The following is a 14,973-nucleotide window of genomic DNA, read 5'->3' as shown; positions in this document are numbered from 1 at the left end:
TTGTTGGGGAGAAATGTTTGTACTTGTGTTCTTAAAGTATCTGCCAAGTGCAGATCAAGTTGTAAAAGCTACCTGATGCTAGTTGGTTAAAGGCAATGCTCTACAATCTTTCTTCTAGATTTAGGTATCCAGGTTTTCATTCATGGTTTCTGAGAGGAATTTGATGGCTGTTGTTTCCTGGTGTTTATGGGTTCTCAACTTTCTTTTTGGAAGGGTCAGATGATTTCCCAGGTGACTACACAATATGTCCAGCCATTGCTCAATGCAGAGTTGTTTTTTGGTAGAGTTTTTTCAGTCACACAGTTTTTTCAATCATACAGACACAGATTTGTTTTGATCCTTAGCCATTGTGGTCCTTTCATGAATAGTAGGGAGAATGATGTTCTTGAAAAAATGTAAACTTTTGTTTAAAAATTTCCTCATTTTCGCATTTACTCTATTTCAACAATATTCTTTGATATGTATTTATTGGAATGTTTCCAATTATATATAAAGACAATTTTTTGCATTCATTTTTTACAAAATTTTGTGTTGCACACTTTTCTCCCTGTCTTATCCCTCCTCTCTTTCTAAAATGACAAGCAATTTGATAGTTTACTGTTTGTGCTCATGCCAATCATATTTACAGCATATTGAAAGGCAAAAAGGGGAAAAATCCCACGAAAAAAGAAAGGGAAAAGAATCTTTGATCTGTATCGAGAATCCATTGGTTCTTTCTCTGTACGTGTATAGCATTTTCCATCATGAGTCTTTTGTAATTGTTTTAGATCACTGTATTGCTGAGCAGAGCTAATTCATTCATAGATGATCATCACACAATGTCACTGTTACTGTGTACAATGTTGTCCTTGTTCTGCCCATTTCCCTTTTTCTTAGTTCATACAAGTCTTTACAGCATTTAACAAAATCTGCCTATCATTACTTATTGCACAGTAGCATTCCACTCCATTCATGTGCTGTAGATTGTTCAGCCATTCCCCAACTGATGAGCATCCCCTCAATTTCTAATTTTTTGCAACCAGAAAAAGAGCTGTTAAAAATATTTTTGTTCGTGTGGATTCTTTGAACTACCCTCATCCAGCCATTTTATCTCTTTGGAATACAGGTCTAGCAGTGGTATTGCTTGATCAAAGGGTATGCACAATTTGGTTGCCCTTTATGCACAGTTCCAAATTGTTCTCCAGAATGGTTGGATTGGTCCACAACTTCACCAATAATGCATTAGAGTACCAATTTTCCTACATCCTCTCCAGCATTTATCATTCCCCCCCCCTTTTTGTTACATTAGTCAATTTGCTATCTCAGTGTAATTCTTTAAAAAAATTTTTTTTGGATGGAATATGCAGCCTGTAATTCTCTTTAACCATACCAGATTGTTCATCTCCAAGTTGTCTCCATTGCCAAAGCAGGCTGGGCAATAAGTCCTTAATTTGCAGGCCAGGTCAAGAACTGTCCTCTTTCAGATGGCTGTAGGGAGGACAGGAGTTAGTTTTCTCCAAAAGAAGTCAGCAAATGCTGTGATGGAGATTCCACCTCAGGAAGCCATCTTAAACTTCATGAGGAATTCCTGCTTTTTATTTTCCATATGTGTAATAGAAATGTTTACTCTCTTGAATGCTGAATACATGTCCCTCAGACTTTTGTATTGCCTTTTGGTATATATCATGTATGCATATCTATTTATATACATGTGTGTGCATATGTATGTATATATCTGTGTTTATGTCTATCTATACATGTATATATATGTGTGTATACATGCATTCTACATACACTTATATACAGACATATATGTATGTGTATGTGCATACATGTATACAGACAAACATCCATCCATCCTTATAGATGGAGAGTGGGGGAGAGAGAGAGACAGAGAGACAGAGACGGAGAGACAGAGAGAGAGAAAGAGACAGAGAGGGACAGTGAGAGAGACAGAGACAGAGACAGAGAGACACAGACAGAGATTGGTTTCCTTTCCCTGCACACGTGTTCCCAGCCCTCTTGGCCAGGGCACCTGGACTCCAGTCCTCTATTTCCTCATCCGAAACTGAACCAAAGCGCTTCCAGTTCCCATTCACATCCTAGGAAACCTGCCCTGCAGTTGCTCCAGCTGACCGCTGGGGGTCCCCCTCTCCCCCCACACTCCATAGTACTTCTCAGAGATGGTCCGCCCATCTCCCAGAATTCCTCGGGCTAGAACAGTTTCTTCCCCCAAACCCCGACAAATTCGAGCTTTCATCCGTGTTCTAACAGCGTTGTTGCTGCGGTTTGGTTTTTCCAGTTGTCTCCAAGTCTTCATTTAAGATACAGGAGTGGTTCGCCATTAATTTCTCCAGCTCACTTTACAGATGAGGAAACTGAGGCACGCAGTTTAAAGTGACTAGCTTACGGTCACACTGCTGGTAAACTTGGGAGACCCTATTTGAAGAACGAGTGCTTCTGGCTTTGGGCCCAGTCCTCTCTTTACTGTGGTTCCCAGCTGTCCCCTGGTGGCGCTTGATCGAATTCAGATCAAGTGCATTGGGGTCCTGAGGAGTTCTGGGAAATGTAGTTCAGATTGGGTCGGTGCGCAGGCGCACTTTGAAGCAGGTACGTGACGTTGTTTGAGCACTGACCAAGCAGCTGAGAGTGTCTCTGAGGATGGTCCCTAAACAGATCAGAGAAAGCTTGCGTTGACGTCAGAAAAGATTCCCTCTCGCTTGTGGCGTCCATCGATACTCGGGGGGAGACGACCATGTGTAGGCGTAAGGTAATAATTTCTCCAGGAAAGGAGCTGTCCTGGGAAACGAAGAGATGGACCCAGAATATGGGGGCGGGGAACACCTGACGGACTGCACCCCAGAAAACTTCTGTAGGAGCAGCAGGAATCGCAGAAGAACTTGCTGGTTCTGCAGCATCAGAGGCACGAGTGGGCCCCCCACGCATGCACTCGGTGTGTCCTAACCACGTGTGTTCCCCACCTTTGAGTCCCGCGGGTGTTCTTCCTCTGAGTGGCCCTTCTTTCCACGGAGTCTTCATGCTTTTATGTGAGAGTAAGCCCAGGTTTAAGGGAGGGCAGCGTTCGATCCCAACGTGTCCAGCTGCTGCTTCATCTTCAGATGTTCGACTGTCACGTTCTGCTCTTCCTGGCACCACCCTGCCATCCATTGCTCATTGTCCTTTGTCAAGGGAAGCTTAGAAGGTATTTCACCTGTTATCGGCTCTCTGAGGAATCAAGGCCACCCTAGGTTCTGCTTCATTATCTCTGATCAGCTCCCTACTTGGGTTGAGGTCTTTTCTGGGTCCAAGGCATTATGGGTTTTGTTGCTAAAAATATTCTTAAAGAAACTGGTGCTGCTTTAACCTTCCTGCTTGCATTGACTCAGACACAGGGTCTCATTTCCTTGACCACAGTGATATTCCAAATTTATTCTTTTTTCAGTGCAACTCCTAGGTTTTATAATCGTTATCACTCTCAGAGTTCAGGTGTGGTTGAACTTATGAACAAAAGGACCTTAGGGCCCTGAGTGATAAACTGTGTATGAAATACACCTTAAGTGACCTGATGTACTTTCCTTGCTTTGTTCTGTCTTTGTTACAGACCATGAGGGGATTACACCTCTCTCCTTTGGAAATGCTTTCTGCCTACCCTCCTATAAAAGTGAGTCCTTACTTCCTGATATACATATATATATATATGTGTGTGTGTGTGTGTGTGTGTGTGTATGTATATATATACATATGTGTGTATATATTTATGTATATTTATACATATATATGTACATATTTACCAGGAGGAGATATTTCTTTTACTGCTTCTATTCAGGAACTAGAAAATACCCTGAGGGACCTTCATAATGTAGGAGCTGCAGTACAGACTGGGCCTTTGGACTTTTCAATACATGACTTTCATCCTGGAGACAAAGTCTACATGAAGACCTTCCAGCGGACCAAGAGAACTTAGCCTATTTGGGAAGGCTCATTGCACATACTACTAACTACACAGACTGCAATCAAGATTATTTAAAAAGGATTATGGGATCCATTGCTCCCACGTGAAACCTGTCATTCATAGCTCTTCTTGATGTTTTTGCTTTGCTTGCTTTCCATGATCCTGCTTGTATTTCCTCCCCAGTCCACTCCTCCCCGGGGGATGGGAAAAGGCTTGATGCTGTTAGTAAGCTACATGGTGAGGTAGGGCAGGCTTTGTGGCACCTTAAAGCTATTGGACTTAATGGACATTGGGTGTGTCTTCACAAACACCAACGGGTCCCTGATCCATGGGAAATTGTCCCTGTCACAGAGAATGGCACCATCCAACAACCAAGGTCTGGGTTTGCTTCATCGTTGACATGGAGATTTGCAGTTGTAGCTTTATCTTACTGTGTCTTGGAAGCACCAAAGAGAAGCTTGATAAACTGAAGCAGCCCTAGAGAGATTGCATTTTGTAATCAACTGGTACCAGTTTGTTTACTTTACAGATGATTAGAAATGCATCCATAGTCTTACTTCTCCCAGGAGGTTACAGAGGTTGTCATATAATTTCTTAATCTGTGCCTGAGCTTCTCTGTAATAATAATATGTAGTAATGATCTTTAATAGTCATGTGGACAATGACCCCAAATGTTTCCCTAGTAAACCTTTCCAGTAGTGGTTTAAATTGGGAGAAGTTAACACCATTTTTGCCAAGGAATTAAGGAACAAATAGGGGAAGGCAGAAATAACAAGAAACTGAATAAAATGGGGGTGGGGTGCCCTGTGCTGGAGGAATGATGAAGTCTAGAAGAGAGCAGGCAGGCAGGAAACGTGAGAAATGAATTGATGACTGTCCTGGGAACCCTCCATAAATGGAGTTTCTGAGAGGAGCTTTTCATTCTGCATTCTCAGCCTCTCCATAAAGAAGGAGGGAGGGGGCCCTGGGATAAGGGAGGAATAAGGAGGTGTGAGTTCCAGGACTGATATGATCTTGGTTTGTGGGGAACATGATGAAGTCCAAAGGAGTGCAACCAGTTGGGAAATGGACATTGACAGATTGTAGTGCACACAGAAAAAGGAGATCAAGATGTGGATATCTTGAGATCATGACATAAAAAGACTGGTTGAAGGAAATCAGGATATTTATGGTCTTGGGGTAGAGGTAGGAAATTTTCATATGTTAGAATTTCTCTACCATGGGAGAAAGATAAGATATATTCTGTTTTGTCCAAGAGGCAAGAACTAGGGGCTAAGCAGTTCATGGAAGTTGCTAAGAGCCTAGATTGGGGTTGTTGTAAATAGAGACTTGCTGACAATTCTGACTGATGGAAAGGTGAATAGGCTTCCTCAAAGGGTAGTGAGCATCCCTGCCTAGAAATTTAGGAGTGAAGGCTAGATGATTTTCTAGGGAAACACTTCCATTGACCTACTGCCTAAGTTGCAAGGAGAAATGGAGAGAATTACCTCACTCATATCTACTCCTCTCTCTATGAAATGATGCTTTTAAGTTCACCATTCCACTTCCTTACACTTAGGTAGAGTTTCCTATTTGCCCTCACTCAGAAGGCCCTAAATGGCCAGCTATAACCTGCTGATGTCCGGGCACATAATTCTGGTTCACCTCGAGACTTTGATATTAGAGAATTGTTCTTCACACTACCTCTGTTTCTTTTCTTTATCTTAAATCTATTTCTCTTCTACTCCTATCCTTGGATCATAATTCTGTCTAATCCTTCTTGCACATCTTAGCCCTGCAAACGCTTAAAGACCACTTTCATATCCATATCCCCTTAGCCTTTTCTTCTCTAGGCTTCGATCCCTACTTTCTTTTCTAGTTCTTTTAATCATTGCTCCTCTTTTAGCGTTTCCAGTCTTCTGGTCTTTTTCAACCTCTTCTGGATACCTTCTAAACTGTGAATGTCTCATGGACAGGGAAATACTGGTATAGGATTGTGTTCTGTGACACAGCTCACCTTTCTGGGTTCTGCTCTTGAATTCACCTACCCTTCCAAAAGGGATAAGCTGGATCGAAAGAAGCACTTGAACATCTATGTCATGAGGAAGATACTCAACAGTTAAAACACTAGATCCTGTAACCTTGCCCCATGCCATGAGAAGAAATTGAGACCTAGACCAGAGTTCCTGGATCTTCATCTAGAAACCCATTCCACAGGAATCACGAGTTAACATAATTTATAGATGGTACTGTATTGTCTGCATTCCTTTGCTTGTTTGGAGAAAATTGTAGGAGACTAAGCAAACCAAATCATTCTTTTCATGAAAATCCTGGATTTCAAACAGCCTGTGTATTGTCTGTGGTCCTCTGGGTATTAGAGAGGTGATATCCATAGTACAAGTTTCCTTATAGGTTTTCTCAAAGTTGCCTTCATTGATTCAATACTGAGTAAAGTATATCAAAGTAAAACTATTCATTTCTTCATGGGCTCCATTAAGTCACACCAGGGTCATGTGAATAGGTCTCAGTGAAAAGAACCAATGGATTTTCAGATGCCATGGGATTTGGAGCTGATTCTGATTGGGTCAATCCATGCTAAACATTTCTCCCCTCCTCCCTCTTAGGTATCATGTCGGTGTGGCCACACACAGGGAGTTGGATCTGGGGGAAAGAAGTTTATGCATTCTCTGAGAATCTTAGAAAACATGGCAGCTATCCAGCATTTGTTTGGCAGGATGCTTAAGAATCTCCAGGGTTAAAAAGGGCCTCCTAGATGTTGGTCTTTGTTATTTAATAACATCATGATAGTGCCAAGCAGTGCTATCCGTTTGTCACCTTAGTCTGTTGACCTCTGTTTTTGATTTCCCTGTCATCCACTGTGTTATATCCTTCCCAGTTTTGGGTCACCTTCATTTCTGAGAAAGTTGTATCTAACAAATCACTGCCAAAATGTTGAGGAGCACAGGGCTAAAGTCAGATCCCTGGGATATCCCAGTGGGGTATCATCTGAATTACAACCTTCTGCATGAAGTGTGACCTCTCATGTCATTTTTTTGTACACTTTTGTAAAGTCCTTATTAGGGAATTAAAAAACAATAGAAGTGTTCATGGATGAGAGGAATGGAGGGGATTCAGAATGAGGGTGAAGGAAAAGAAAGAGACTGAGGAAGATAGGAACATTATCTTTGTCTCTGATAGTCTCTGACTTTCTCAGACTTTCTCTGAGATAGACTAGGAGAAATAGTGTCTTGCTATGGCAGAAGTTAGGCACATTTTCATCAGAGGCCCATCATTCTTAGCAACCTAGTTTAGCTCCCTGCTGGTCCAGGACCTTTTCCTCCAGATTCTCCTTGTAGCTGTCCTAACTCTTGTTCCAGTATTTTTCTCTGTTTAGGTTAACTCCAGGAGGTAGGTACAATTATTATCCCCATTTTACAGATAAAAAAATCTGAGACAAACAGAACTTAAGTGACTTGCCTAAGGTCACACATCTAGTAAATATCTTAGATTGGATTAGAAGAGAGATCCTCCTGACTTCAGGTATATTACTCCATCCACTTGTAGCACATAGCTTCTTTTGCTGTTTTATATCTTTACACCAACTTTTCCTATTATATTTGCTTACCAAATAACTTTTAAAAAGCTAATTATGTCTGACTTTTTAATTTTATTTTTTAGGTATTATTTTTAAAAATTAATTAATTTGTTTTTAGTTTACAGCATTCACTTTTGTAAGTTTTAAATTTTCTCCCCCTCCCTCCCCAAGGTGTCCTGCAATCCAATATAGGCTCTACATATACATTCTTATTAAGCACATTTTCACATTAATCATGTTGTATAGAAGAATTACAATGAATGGGAGAAAGCATGAGAAAGAAAAAACAATACAAACAAAAAGCAAATAGTTTGTTTGCTCTATATTCAGATTCCATAGTTGTTTCTCTGGATGTGGATGACATTTTCCATCATGACTCATCTGGAATTGTTTTAGGTTCTTGTATTGTTGAGATGGGTTAAGTGTATCAAAAATAGGTCATTGCCGACTATGGCTGTTACTGTTTACAATGTACTCCTGGTTCTGTCCCCTTCATTCAGCATCAGTTCATAGAAATCTTTCCAGGTTTTTCTGAAGTCCACCTGTTCATCATTGCTTATAGCACAATTATTTTCCATTACTTTCATGTACCATAACTTGTTCAGCCATTCCCTAATTGATGGGCATCCTCTCAGTTTCCAGTTTTTTGTGGTGGCCACCACAAAGAAAACTGCTATAAATATTTTTGTATATGTGAGTACTTTTGTCTGACTGATTGTTAACAGGGAGCATACGAGTGCGGACTTGTGAGCTATGTCATTCTAGTTCTGATGAGGTACTTGGGTGCCTGTGTTTGGACCCTAAAATCACATTTCTCCTTAGCCTCAAAACACTTTCCCAGATAGCTTCTCTCCAGCCCAAAGACAGTCTGCCCTAGCAAAATATTTTTCTCTCTTCTTGATAGAGTGGCCAGCTGTATCTATAGAATTTATTAGTTTGAACCAGCTGTGTATTGGCTGAACTGGCTGTGTATTGGGTTTTAAAGATATTTACTACTCAATGACCTATCATATGTATCCCAGACTTGGATATAGATATACTCCCTTATGTTTATCTTGTCTAACAAGAAATTGATAGAAAGCAACCTGGGTGTTTCTCAGTCAGCCCTGTTTATTTGACAGTGAAGTTTCAGGCTTAAAACCATACCTCCATGTAGACCCTGCCTTGAGCTATTTCCCAGCAAACTCTAGGTAAAATGCTTGTGCAGTAGATTCTAAAAGATCATGTTCCTTTAAGAACTAACCAGTCCCCAATCCTGCCCTGAGTAACCTCTTCAATACATTTGGCACATGTTTTACTACAGAATATCCTATATAAACTTTACCTATTCCTCTTTAAAATCACAGATCCCTAATAACTCTTGCCTGTTGAAATATATAAAAATAAATCTTTACAATTTTGACTTCAAGAATTCTGTAGTCCGTGAATTCATTCCAGACAACCTTTACCTGTACTCTAGGCTTTGCGGGGTTCCCTGAATTCCTCCCCCACTTCCAACACTCATCAATTCCTTTGCACTAATGGCAAAGTCCTTCCTCTCTCTTTTCCTTTATTCTTTCTCTGTTTGTATCTCTTCTCTTCCATCCTTTTTTTCTGCTTTTCTCTTTCTTTCTTCTCTTCCTCCCTCTCTCCAACTTATTCTCTGCTCTGGCCTCTGTGTTTTTCTGCCTCTACTCAGGATCCAGGATTGCTGACCCGAGATGTGCTTCCTGTGGAATGAAATATCTTCTCCAGGGTCTCACTCGACCTAGGCCAAGCTGAAGTAGAGTAGTAGAAGTAATATGTTGAACAGAAAGTCATTTCATTTTAGGCTTTGCCCCTCTGACTCATGTGGGGAAATTAAAGAAAAAGGAATAGGATGACTGGGTCTGAGTTGGAAGGTTGAGGCCTTTAACAGTGTCCTCTCTTCTGCCTTTCCTGTCCCCTCTCCTTTGGGTAAGTAAGTTGATCTGGAGGCTTGTGGGAACATCAGTAAGTGAAGGACATGGAGGTAGGGTTTGGCTTATGGGTCACAGAGGTATGAATATGCAAGCACAATCACAGAGGGAAAAACAAACCAAATTAGGTAAACACAGATACTCACTGAGTTTCCCTGCCTCCCTCTATTATTCATAAAGAAAGCCAACTTTCAGTTCCTTTTCTTAGTTTTCTCTTTCCTCGAATTGCTCCTCTAGCAGCAGTTACTGTTCAGTCAACTAATACAGACCACTGTCAGAGTGCAAGGAGACATAGCATCATAGGAAATGAAATCCAAAGGAGAGCAGATTTTGTGTTTTACAATCATGTTCAATCTCATATACACTTAAAAAATTAAACCGTAGCCAGTGATTCCATGAACAAGCACTACTTAAATGTTGTTGACTCACTGCTAGGCAGTCTGCTAAGAGCTGAGGATATACACACACAAAAGGCCAATGTTTCCTGCCCTCAAAGAATTCCCATTGTAATGGGAGAGACAGAATATCAAAGATCTGGGCATGTCCAAATGATGTCTAGGGATGGTCCTTATCACTAATCAATGTGGCTCCATCAACACTAAGTAGTTGTATTGCAGAATATATTTTTGGTTCATGAATGACTTTCAGGGAATCATAAAAGTGCTTTGGGTAGTCACTATCAGCATAAAACTGAATTCCATCTCCCTTTTTACTGAGCCAGGAATCTGGCATCTCTCTAAGCTTTACTTTGTACTTTACTTTTGATGGAATTAAATGCTGAGTCCATTTACCTTTATCTCAGGGTGAAGTCAATCCCTCCTTAGATGAACTTCCAACTGAAGAAGTGGTTTTGAATGCCATTAGGCTCCTTTCATGTGGCAAAGTACCTGGTGCTGATTCTATAACAGCTGAGGTTTACAGGTAGGTGAACCATTGTTCATACAAAAGCTGACTGAAATTTTCCAGGTTATATGGCAAGAGGAAGTTGTCCCCAAGGAGTTCAAGGATGCTACCATTGTCCATCTCTATAAAGATAAAGGGAGTAGATTGTCCTGCAGCAACCACAGGGGGTTAATCATTGCTGGCAAGATTATTCCTAGAGTTCTCCTTAATAAGCTGATCCTTCAACTGGAAGATGGTCATATGCCTGAGAGCCAGTGTGGCTTCAAAAAGGACCAAGGAAAAGTTGATATGGTGTTTTCTGCCCAACAACTCCAGGAGAAATGCTACAGCAGAACAGAAGCCTATACACAATATCTGTAGATCTGACCAAGTGTATTTTAGTTATGATACTCTTAGTAATCAGGGCTTAAGGAAAATTGTGTCAAAATTTGGTTGCCCAGTGAAGTTCAGCAGTATTTTGCATCTATTTCGTGATGCTTTTTTTGCCTGGCCTCTAGATAGTATACAATGCTCTCATGCATTCCCAGTAACCAATGGAGTTAAACAAGGCTGTGTGCTTGCTTTTTAGCATGATATTTTCAGCCATGTTGTCAAAAGTTTTCAATGAGGATGAATACAGCATCAAGGTAAGCTATAGCACTGATGATAATTTCTTCAATTTGAAAAGTCTACAACCCAAGACCAAAGTGGAAGGAGTGTTGGTGCATGATTTTCTGTTTGCAGATGATTGTACACTCAATGCAGCCTCTGAAGCTGAGATGCAGCAAACTATGTATCAATTCTCTGCTTCCTGTGCTAATTTTGACCTAATAATTAACACCAAGGAAACACAGGTGCTCCATCAACCACCACCACACCATCCATATGTGGAACCATCAGGCAACAATTGTAGAAGTTTTGAATGCTGTAGATAAGTTCACTTACCTTGGTGGTGTACTTTCCAGGGATGTACACATTGACAGTGAAGCTGACACACACATTGTCAGAACTAGCTCAGTGTTTGGGAGGCTCTGAAGGAAAGTATGGTAGAGAAGAGGTATTAGACTGACTACCAAATTGAAGGTTTACAGAGCCATTGTGCTGATATCATTGTTGTATGCCTGTGAAACATGGACAGTGTACAAGAGCCATGCCAGGAAACTGAATTGCTTCCCTTTAAATTGTGTTGGGAAGATTCTGAAGATCATCTGGCAGGATAAGGTACAAGACATTGACATCCTTGCTCGAATTAAACTGCCAAGCATTCAAACTGTGCTTCAGAGAGCACAACTCTGATGGCCTGGCCATGCTTTTTGAATGCAAAATGTATGCTTGCCAGAAAGACTATTTTATGGAGAACTCACATGGGGCAGGTGATCACATGGTTGTCAGAAGAACCGATACAAGGACACTCTCAAGGTCTCTCTCAAGAACTTTGGATTTGATTGTGTGACATGGGAGACACTGTCCCATGACTGCACAGCATTGATACCCACATCAGAAAGGGTGCTGTGCTCTGTGAGCAAAGTAGAATTGAACAGCACAAAGGAAATATAGGATGTGCAGATTTGGAGTATCTACCCCAAATGTTCATACGGACTATTTGTGCCCAATCTGTGGTATGGCATTCCAAGCTTGTGTTGGTCTGATCAATGGTCAGACACAGTCAGACACATGATAAACTTGACTTTATCATGGGGATAACATTTTGGTCCTCTTTGAGAATGCAGGACAACAACCTAACCTAAAGGGAAGGTAGAAGGTAATCTCAAAAGGGAAGGCATTAACAGATGAAGGGAGGGAGAAGGAGGAATCAGGAAGGTAAAATTTGAATTATCTTCAAGGAAGCCAGGGAAACTGGGAGATGGAGACAAGGGGAGAGTTCTGGGCCCAGCCATAGGCAACCAGTGGCCAGGAAAAGAGGCAGGAGATGGGTCATCTGTTGCAAGAAACAGCCAATAATGTGTGCAGTGGGATCTAAGATGATATGGGAGGCAGGACAGTCTAAGTCTCTTAAGTTATGTCACTTTTTTTTTTTTTTTTGCATCTTCAAAGATGCAAATTAAGAGAGGTTAGCAGAATCTAAAATTCATCTTGGAAACTACTGATAAAAACTCTGAAGAGGAAATAGGAAATTTTCCCTGTGTCTTTCCCAGATTTCTTGGCATGTCAGTCTCACTGTTCTGTCATTACAATAAGGTCTACACTCACCTTTGTCTTGCATTTTTCCTTTCTGAAATCCTCAGATTTTGTTTTTCTCTTCCCTTTAGTAAAGTTGGTCCTGGCTGGAGATTTTGATCTGTGGTAAAAATGAGACTCTCACATGGTTTTGTCTTGAGAGATTCCTGTTAGGGAACTGGAAATGGAAGCCACTTCTCTGAGTTCCAAATGAATTAATTCTACTTTCTGCAGTCAACTTTTTAGTATATACTTTTTATTTTATTTTTATTTTTTTGTCATTTCAGTTCCACTTTTACTTTCTAGAGCAAAAGCTGCATTCATAAAACATAGCAGCTAAATCATTAAGATGTACTTCCACCCCTGAAATAAACAGTTCAAGGCTGGCTACCTTTCTATCCCAGTCCTATTGACTTGACCTCTTTGGTAGGAGGGATCATATCATATAGTTTGTGTGGCTCTGCTCCCTCAGGTTTGCTGTCGGCCCTGGATCTAGCTGAAGTCAATCCTCTCTTGGCTACTTCTGCAGACGAAGTGAAAGCCACAGCTGGGCTGGCTGTAGATGTGATCGCCTCAAGCTTCGTCCGGAAGAGGGAAGGCCAGCACGATGGTTATGACCATCTCCCCACTCCCAGTTCAGCAGATGAATCCGACAGTGAAGAATGTGTTCGAATTTAGGGAGTGTTTTTTCCACGTGATTTTTCCACAATGGGCATTCCAGAGTTCTACAGAGGCATTTAAAGGGATATTAAAATCGGCCATGTCAATACTGCCCTCATTAGGGCATTTTTCTCCCAATTGTTGAAAAAAAAATCCCTTCTCATTTTGGAAGACCAATGTTACTGTATTCTGTAACTGGCTGTATTTAGTTCATTGTGAGTGAATATATTAGAATACTCTATACATTTAAAGAATAAACACAGCATTTGTTACCTTGGCATAGCACCCCAGCCTTGCTACCATTACTTCACATTTCCAATCGTCGTCTGCCTTCTCTCTTACACACAGTCTGAGTGCTTCAACTGCTAGCCCATAGCAGTGAAGATGGTCCTTTAGCTCTTTGATTTAGAGATCCACAAGGAAGGCAGAGAAGAGGCAGGGAATTTATTTTTTTCGAAAGAACCTGTAATAGACAAGACCTCCCAAGATGATCAGCTCCAGAAGGATAATCACGGAAAGCAGCAGTTTATTGGTTGCCACTTTTCTAGACATTGAACGCAATATCTTTCGGCTTCTGCTCAAGTTTTCATTTGTATTCACCAGTCGGCTCTTTGTGCGTTCCAGCTGGTCTCTTTGGTCCCCTAGTTCTTCAATTATCTCAGAACCAGTCTGATCTGTCTCAGCAGCAATCCGGTGGGAGCGTTCAATGCTCTGAGTGGCTCGATTCAGGCTTTCAGTGCCTTGTAGAAGTAATGCCCTTTGAGATTGCAGCAGATTCATGTGCTCGTCTTCTACGGTATGTGCCCCATATCTGCTGTCTCCTCGGCCCCCAGGTGGCACTGTCAGTGGAGCGCTCCTCACCTCCCGCTGGAGCTTGGCCAGGTCTCTTGGGTAGCTTCGAAGCTTGGCCATCACGGGCTTACGAAAAGACAGCGGGGCATAGCGTAAGTCCTCTTCCATCTCTGCCAACGTTTCATTTGCTTCCTGTTGCTTTTCATCAAAATCTCTGATTAACTTCTTTTTCTCTTCGGTCCCCCCGGTTCCCAGGAGCCTGTCGGGGACCCCGCGCAGCTCACCCTACAGCCCGCGGAAGATCTCGTGCAACTTCTCGAAAGGCTCTGAGGACACAGCAGCCGCCGTGGCGTAGGGCGAGCTTCCCCCAGCCCGGCAGGGCCGAGGTCCCGGGCCGAGGGGCCGCCTTCTAGCCCAGCATCGGGCTCAACTGCCTTATCTCGACTCTATGGCCTCCGGCTAGTTCGACCGTCGCCTATACTTTTTATTTTTAAGAGCACTTTTGTGCGTTTCTTGTAATCTATTGACTGAACTTCATGTCTACAGTTTGTCATTGTAAACTACGAATTTTCAAAATTACCTTTTCAGACGCTAATCATGCTTTACCCCCAACCACTGTGCGCAAATCCCAGAATTTCATCTCTTTACATACTGATTCAGTATTTCACTTCCTTTTAAACATGACAGCCATGTGTTTCTTTGCTTGCAAACCATGTTTCAGATGGTTCCCAGATCTAATTTCCTTTTATTCAATTGAATCTATTTCGCAAATTACCTCATTATTCTTATATATCTCAAATTCATTTTCAGTCAGTCAATCAGGAAGCATTTATTGAGGGCCTCCTATGTGCCAGGCACTATGCTAAGCATCATGGACAAAAAAAGTCTCTCTTCTTAAGAAACTCCTTCTAATGTTCTCTGACATGAGAACAACTACGTACCAATCAGATACAGTCAAGATAAATTGTAGATAATCACATAACATTGACTACCCTGGTCCTAACTGCCTGTGGGCTTGG

General features: G+C 41.5%; 2 long non-coding RNA genes and 1 pseudogene across 3 annotated transcripts in view; 1 reads left to right on the top strand and 2 right to left on the bottom strand.

Annotated features, from left to right (window-relative positions):
• The window catches only part of LOC140504789 (uncharacterized), a 69,054-nt gene extending 55,875 nt beyond the window's left edge, over window positions 1-13,179 (bottom strand). For both annotated transcript variants that reach the window (XR_011967244.1, XR_011967245.1), the window contains exons 1-2: window positions 12,536-13,179; window positions 11,270-11,355 (exon numbers count right to left, since the gene is read on the bottom strand). This is a non-coding gene — a long non-coding RNA (uncharacterized lncRNA). The remainder of the gene's footprint in view (window positions 1-11,269; window positions 11,356-12,535) is intronic.
• Window positions 2,194-8,916, top strand: LOC140504788 (uncharacterized). The gene is made up of 2 exons (XR_011967243.1): window positions 2,194-3,181; window positions 3,581-8,916. It is a non-coding gene; the product is annotated as an uncharacterized lncRNA (long non-coding RNA).
• Window positions 13,180-13,586: 407 nt separating the features above from the next.
• Window positions 13,587-14,734, bottom strand: LOC140507531 (vesicle transport through interaction with t-SNAREs homolog 1B pseudogene; annotated as a pseudogene).
• Window positions 14,735-14,973: the final 239 nt, after the last annotated feature.

Source organism: Notamacropus eugenii, chromosome 5 (genome assembly GCF_028372415.1).
Source record: "Notamacropus eugenii isolate mMacEug1 chromosome 5, mMacEug1.pri_v2, whole genome shotgun sequence".
Classification (NCBI taxonomy): Eukaryota; Metazoa; Chordata; class Mammalia; order Diprotodontia; family Macropodidae; genus Notamacropus; species Notamacropus eugenii.
Note: the sequence above shows the minus strand (reverse complement) of the source record. Positions and strands in the feature narration are given on the sequence as shown.